We start from the raw sequence: 7,718 nt of genomic DNA on the forward strand, positions 1-7,718 counted from the left end.
AATGCGGAACACATACAGTAACACACACTCGACACTCCATGTGAAAAATCGGCAAATCGGACCCCTCATCCCCCGGGGGTTACCCGGCCGTCTGTCCAGGGACAAGAAGATGGCCATGGTCCCTGGCTGTCGTATAGTGTGTGTGTGTGTGTTTGCCATCTGCCGGGCGCCCTATACACCGCCGGGTGGCGGTGTGCGTCCAACACCACTGGTATACGAGGTCACCTTCTGGCTCCTGTGGCTCAACTCAGCCATTAACCCCTTTTGGGCGGGAACCCCTTTTGGTGTTTTAAACATTGTTATAATTTAGCTATTGAAAAATAGCAGATCTACAAGCTCAACTTGTAAGTCTGCTATTTTTGAAAAATCATGAAAATGTGCCTGAAATCTTTGAATATATATTGTTACAGAGCGAGTTTTTAACTCAAATCTTTGCTTCTGAGGGGTTCCTGGAACAACATATTTTCAGATGGGGGTCGGTGGCCAAACACAGATAATTGATGGGGTCCTTGACATGAAATATTGAGCACCACTGATACAGAAACATAGGTATTTCAGAAAAATAAATTAAATTCCGACGTCAGGCCAAAATGTGTTAACCCCTTCCTCTATACCCACTCTGCCACGGTAGCTTCTGCGGGGCCTTTGGCCAGATTCCGTGCCCCAGGCGACGTATACCACTCAGCCCCTCGGCTGACCTTCAAACTGGCCAGTGACGGTTCTGGTATAACCTTGGAGAGAGAGAACCACTTGCAGAAGCTGGACTGTACACTCCAGTGTCATAATGACCATCGGTGGCAGTTCTCAATCAGACTCACTGCATGAATGTTTTGATGTTTTAGGTGGATCAATGCAGTGCTACAGGGATGACATTTTATTTCATTTATTCCTCCTACTGCACATTTTCAGGGGGAATTTCTGCATTGGATTTTGGGATATTTTGGCATTCACGTTTTACTCTGACATTTATTTTTTAACCAAATGCACTTAACCCACGTTCGCTCTGAAATAAGATATATTCAAAGATGTGCGCCACATTAAAAAAAAAAAAAAAAAAAGCAGACCTACAAGCTCGTAGATCTGCTATTTTTCAATAGCTAAAGTATAATATAATGCTTAGTTAAAACACCAAAAGGGGTTCCCGTCCAGAATGGGTTAATAATAGATATTTACAAAAGTAAACTCTCAAATTCATGGTTGAGATATTATTAGAAATGCCACAGTACCGCAGACCTTATATTTGAAAATCCTATGAAAAAAATCATCAGAAATATGGCGAACCCACAACGGATTCGAGGACTACACCCTCTATTTTCTGTGCCTACAGCTGATGTTTTATCATAAGCATAAACGCTGATGAATTGCGTTTAAAAACAATCATGATATTATCACCCTCACCATTATCACTATCACCCTCTGCTGTTGGAAAGATTCTTCTCTTTTGAGGTAATGCCAAGAAATGCATGCATAGTGTAGTAGTCTGTAGTGCCAACAAATGCACGCATAGTCTACATAAAAAGTTCTACTCTCCCTTTTAAGGGAGGGATTTCTACAGATACGATACAGGTACTGCAAAACTAAACGTCAACAAACACCACCATATACTGCATTTTGTCTTAGGAACTATGCTTTTTCCTCATCAAGCACACTTGTAATATTCCCACAATACATAATATATACCTATAGTGTACATAGCCTACTGGGCATGTATGAATGTTTACAGACCACTAGATGTCACCATTAACCTTTATAGCATTCTTTGCAGTGCCAGTACAGGGCATTAGGCTAGAACAGTATATAGGATGAATTCTCCTCCTTGGCCCACAGACTTTGCAACTATTGTTGTTTGCCTTTAATCAATCAAACTCCATCTCATTCTCAAGGTATAATTTGTGCTAAGAAAATCACTCATCCGAGTGAAAAACGAATAAATATATAGGCCAATAATCATTGGATCCAATCCAACTATCGGAAACTGCTATGTAAATTTCGAAATGCTGCTTTGTTTCATGGCAACAATTTGCCAATATTATTGTCCTAGCTTCTATTACACAATATGTGAAACTGCCAGTAGTCCAGTGCCCTATACTACCCATTGCTTTACTGGTGCAGAAGAGTATAACGTTGACAAAAATATAAGTTGTTTGCACTCCTCATAAATAAATGTAACCTAGTGGAACAATTTGCGCAAAATATAAAATAACTACATCTAAAGTGGTCAACATTCGGCATGCCTGGTAAAACCCTATAGGAAATAAATACATTTCTATAGTTTAAATCCTGCATAAATTGTAATTTGTAACGCTGGTGGTTCAGCCAGTTAGTGGATGAATCGCATGATCCTTGTGATTAATGAGGACCCGAGTTCGAATCTGACTCCTGTCATGTCTCGCATGTCTTCTCTCTGATCATGGTTCCCTGTGGCTCTACACTCTACTATTGAATAAAAGAAGCATAAATTGCACCACAACATTAAAATAAATGACGCTGCTGCTGTTTATCTGATGTATAATTGGGTCATTGATCTCAAAGCCACTTCTGGGTCAAGCGGTGCTTATTTTGTTTGTATGATGCGAGCAAAAACCCAGGGTGCACCGCCATCTTCACATTGTTCCACCTCGCAGTTAGGCTTGTTTTGATAGATTAGATGAGACCCTCTCCGATGAGGACTTATTAGGCCTGTAATTACGCCATCATGCTAGATAGTGAGGCTCCATTTGCAGGTGCCTGGGGTCCCACAGGGGACTTGCATTGCTCAAATTGTTGCCACTGCCCGTGTGTGCACATCTGGGCCCGTTGGTCAGGTGCCGGGAATAAGGCCACAGCTGCAGGAGCAGGCTCCCCTCTCCCATGTCCCCCCGTGGCATGGTGGGGGGACAGAGGCACACTTGTGACCAGAGGGAGGCAGGCACATTTCCCTGGGGAGGGCAGAACTGCATCTAGCAGCAGAAAATGGCATGCCTGCAAGCATGCATGCGTGGGTTTACTCCCCGTGTTATCTAAAATGCAACAGCAAACATAATATCGTCTCGCTGCAGTGTGTTGGGATATCAGGAGGAGATATATACAGTAGGAGAATAGGTTGATTGATAATAATAATAATAATATCTGGGACTTACAGTATATAGCGCTTTTCATAGTACTCAAAGACGCTTTACATGTGTCGGGGCCAGGGGAGGGAACATAAAAAAGGACAAGATACATTGAAAGATGGCATGTTAGCCTAGCCAACAGAAAGGAAAGGGACTATTTGTGTGTGTGTGTGTGTGTGTGTGTGTGTGTGTGTGTGTGTGTGTGTGTGTGTGTGTGTGTGTGTGTGTGTGTAAGTAATATATGAACTACAGTATATACTGCTACACAATATATAAACAAATAATATGAATACAAGAAGCACAGGTGAAACACATATGCGTGTGTATTGCGTATGATGCATCTTTATGTTTGCATGTGTGTGTCAAACACCTCTCACAGTGGGTGTACGTGAAATGTGTTTATGGAGGGGTTTGTATGTCTGTGACCTCAAGCGATGTGTCTGAAAGCTGTGACCCCAAATGGAGTGCACCTGTGCCCCTTAACTTTATAGTCCCCCATTAGCCGAGAGAAAGCCACTGATCAGAGGGGGCTAGGAGGCCTATATAAATTCCCACATGAGAACCTTTCAATAGTTAAACTCTCATAGGTACTCCCTACAGCATTCTGATACAATGACTTAATGTAAAGAAGAAAAACAACAACAACCACCAAAAAACACAACCCTCTGTTCTTAACTTGCACAATACCTCCGGTCTACACAATTAAAACCCTGGCAACACTGGTGGAATGTGCCCAGTGGGGTCTTTGACACGGCAAAGAACACAGCAGGGCTCTACAGTAAATATATTCTCACATGTACAGTATATAAATACGACATTTCAAATGAATGCCGCAGCAGAGCAACATGACATCCATTGTATCTCAGGGAGATACATTTTGCTCTGCGGTATATAGCGGGTCCAAAGTGTGACCTCTTTTAAGTTGTTGTGTGGTCGTAGGGAGCGCATCACTTAGTGTGCATTTTCTCCTGCCTAGGCTGTTCACTTTTCTCCACCGCCATTAACATTTCATGAGTGCGTTCTAAAAGAGAGAAAAACAGACTAGTATTTCTGCTTGATTTTTTCTTTTTTGCCTTTCGCCTTCCTCCCGTTCTCCCCGTGCTCTTTTATCCTGCAGTGTACTTCCTGACTGGAGATTAAATAATTCCATTGGAATCCTCCTAGGATGGGTTCCCAGCACTTGGCAATTAAACAATTACATTTAATCAGCATGGGGCGACGCTTCAAGTCACCCTCATTTCAGACGTTGATTAAAAGCAATTCTGCAGTGGTTATTGCCGACGACTTTAGAAAGTGCGGTTCACTTAGGTTTACTGCATCTGCAGGGTCAGGTTGGATATGGCATTATGGCAGGTTCACTGGCGGTCGAGAGCCGCGTCAGCCTCTGGTGGGTACAGCAGTAATGACAGAACTCATGACAGACCTTATATTGTCCCCAACGTCAGAGCTAGTTAGATTACTCAGACACATCTTGACCCCGCGCAGCAAAGAAAGACGCAATGAACAATGGAAAAGGAGAGGGCATGTTATGCACGTGGGAGCCCACATTTGTGGAGTCTGCGTTCGTTCGTTCGTGCAATGCATGCATGTACTATATGCATGCACACTGTATGCATGGCATGCATGTGTATTATGCATGATTTGTATATACAATTGTTTGTGTCTAGTGCATGTGTGTGACCCAGGTTGTGTATGATTGTATATAGGCCTACTGTACATCCATGTGTATGTTGTGACTCGTGAGTGTGACTTTTGGTAGGTCTATTTATCTACAGGTAAGTGTGTGTATTTCTGAATTAAATGCTCCTTGACATATACAATTTCATCATACCCTGCAATAACATCCTCCCTACTGTACAAGCTGAGAGGGGAGGCGGTGGCTTGTGCCGAATCACGTTTGGCATGTTATGCTTGAGTGAACGTACGTGGCGCATAGCGTTGCAGCAGCACACACTCTCCCCCTTTTCAACAGCGTTGATTTCGTCAACTAGTCGACTACCTTTTTTCACTGACGAAAACTAAATGGAAACTAGGCCATGATGACTAAAACTATGACTAAATATATTGACCGCCAACAAATAAAATCTAGACTAAAATGTTAGCGAGGGACTACAAGAGATAATTTTATGTTTGGTTGCACTCAGGTGTTGCACTCTGAGAATAGCCGATCTGTAGATCAGCTATTTTCAGCATGCAACCAAGATAAACAGCTGTAGATTTAGTCGACTAAAATCGTATCATATTTAGTCGACTAAAACTAGACTAACACTAAAACATTTCAGATGCATGAATAAAATGTGACTACTAAAACTAAATTGAGGTTTATTCCAAAGACTATATGACTAAACTAAAATCACAATTTGCTGTCAAAATCAACACAGCTTTTGCAACACAGTTGAGTTGACAGTCAGAGACTCTAGTGAAACCCAGGTGCCCCTGTTTCATAAGACACCCCACCGGCTCTCCAGCCCTCTTAATTAGCAGCTTCCGTCAGCTGGCACCCAGGCCTTCTAGCGCAAAGCTATGGCCTTTGTTGTTGTTGTTGATGGAATCTAGTTCATTCAAGATGATCAGCCTCATCTAAAAGGCGGATGTTATGGGCATGCCGCACGGAGCATCTAGCAGTGTTGATTTTGACTGCAAAGTTCGATTTTTGTTTTAGTCATAGTATTTTGAATAGTTTGTCACATTTTAGTCACCTGGAATGTTGTAGTGTTAGTGTAGTTTTAGTTGACTAAATATAAGATTTTAGTAAACTTTTAGTAAATCTACAGTTGATTTAGTCGACTAAAATGTATATTGAAGGGCCTTGATGCCGTCGTAATGGCTGATTTTACGCTTGCTAAAAATAGCCGATCTACAAGCTCACAACTCGTCACGCTTGATGATGTAGTGTAAAATGACTTTTACTTATACTGGATACCTTGTCCACTAATATTCCCTTCCTAACATTTTAGTCTAGTTTTTATTTGTTGATGAAATTGTCAGTATATTGAGTCTTAGTTTTAGTCATAAAGCTTCAAGCCGTGCATTTCTGATGTAGCAGTGTGGAGGAATATGAGAATAGACTTTCCTCAAGTACATAATACAGTGTGTTCCTTGGTTTTTAACAAGGATGGGCAAGAGCAAGGAGTGGGGCTGTGAGTTTCCAGGCAGACTGTCAATCAGCTTCAAACGTACACATGCACTGCTGCGGTCAAGACATTGATGTTTTTTGTATGATAAAGTCAAATATAGATTAAAGGTTGCTACAAGGCCTGGAATGTAGCCTTTGCTCAGTGTGGCACATCATATTGTAGTTGGGCTGCAACAATAGTCTCTTCTAATGACATTCCCCTAGCAACTTCTTGCCTCTACTAGTCTCGGGGGGAGGGAGTGCTACAAAAAGTGATAATTACATGAAATATACATAGAGAATAAAGGGAGCATGTTTACATAACCAGGCCCATAAATATCTGACTGAGAAGACATTGTTCTCCGACTCCTTTTAAGCTGATCTCCCAGGGATGCCATTTTAATGACATGATGGTTTAAAGAGATGCTGCTCCATCTCGTTCCATATTTAATTAACTTTTCCTTTTTTGACGCGGAGGAAAAAGGAAAAAAAGGAGAATAAAGAACGCGTGATAGAGACAAACACGCGATAGCGGGGAGACAATAACAAATAGCTGGGAGAACAGAGGGGGGAAGCAGGGAGAACACGCGCGGAGACTTTGTCATGCTTTTGTGAGCTGTTTACAATACAAGAGATGCAAGAAGGGAGGGCGAAGACGAAATGGTAGGAGAATGAGACACAGGCAGACCGACAGACACAGATACGAGCATAGAGGAGGGGGTGAGGATTCAGCCAAATCCCTACTTTAAAATAGCTGATCTACAAGCTCACAATGCTTTGCAGATGTGGAGCGGTGTGAGCTTGTATCTGCTATTTTCGGTGCACGACACCATCACACGATGGACTATAAATTCAATTAGGAAAGGGAGAGGAGGATCGGACGAGGGGAATCTGGAGAGAGGGCTGATGGAGGGAGAACAAGGCTCCTGTTCTCCCATGGGGCTCTATTACGGAGCATTTCCTAGTTCATCACCAATAAGCAAAAGAGAGGAAAACAAATGACAAAGTAGAATTATGAGGAAATGTTATTAACTCGCACCCAATAACAAGGGGGGACGGGGGACGGGGGACGGATAAAATAAACCTAAAACAGTGAACTCTGTGAGTTTCGTGCAGCAGGATAGTTTGGTCTCTTTCTTCCATGTTCTTGCCCAACTACACGTAACGTTCCAGTGTGTACATTTCACTGGAAACATGCAAACACCGGCAGATGTTGTCAGGGGGCGAAGAAGATTGCTTTATAACAACACTGCGGTCATCCACAGAGTCTTAACTATACTCCTAGAGTTGCTGCATCTCCCAAAGCACTGTAACATTGGGACCTGTTTCACAAGTCACTCAGATCAATGTTTCGTCATATTTAAACAATTCATTGATGCGTTGGCACTGATGGAAGTGGCTCTGCCCAGGGTCCACCACCCTTCTCCTGGACTCTCTGTTGGCTACTCTCCGTCTAGTTTTCTTTTAACAGTTAGCCGTGTATGAATGCTGCATTATTGATAGTCATTCTC

Source organism: Protomyctophum bolini, assembly GCF_963924005.1.
Source record: "Protomyctophum bolini genome assembly, chromosome: 12".
NCBI classification, from domain to species: Eukaryota; Metazoa; Chordata; class Actinopteri; order Myctophiformes; family Myctophidae; genus Protomyctophum; species Protomyctophum bolini.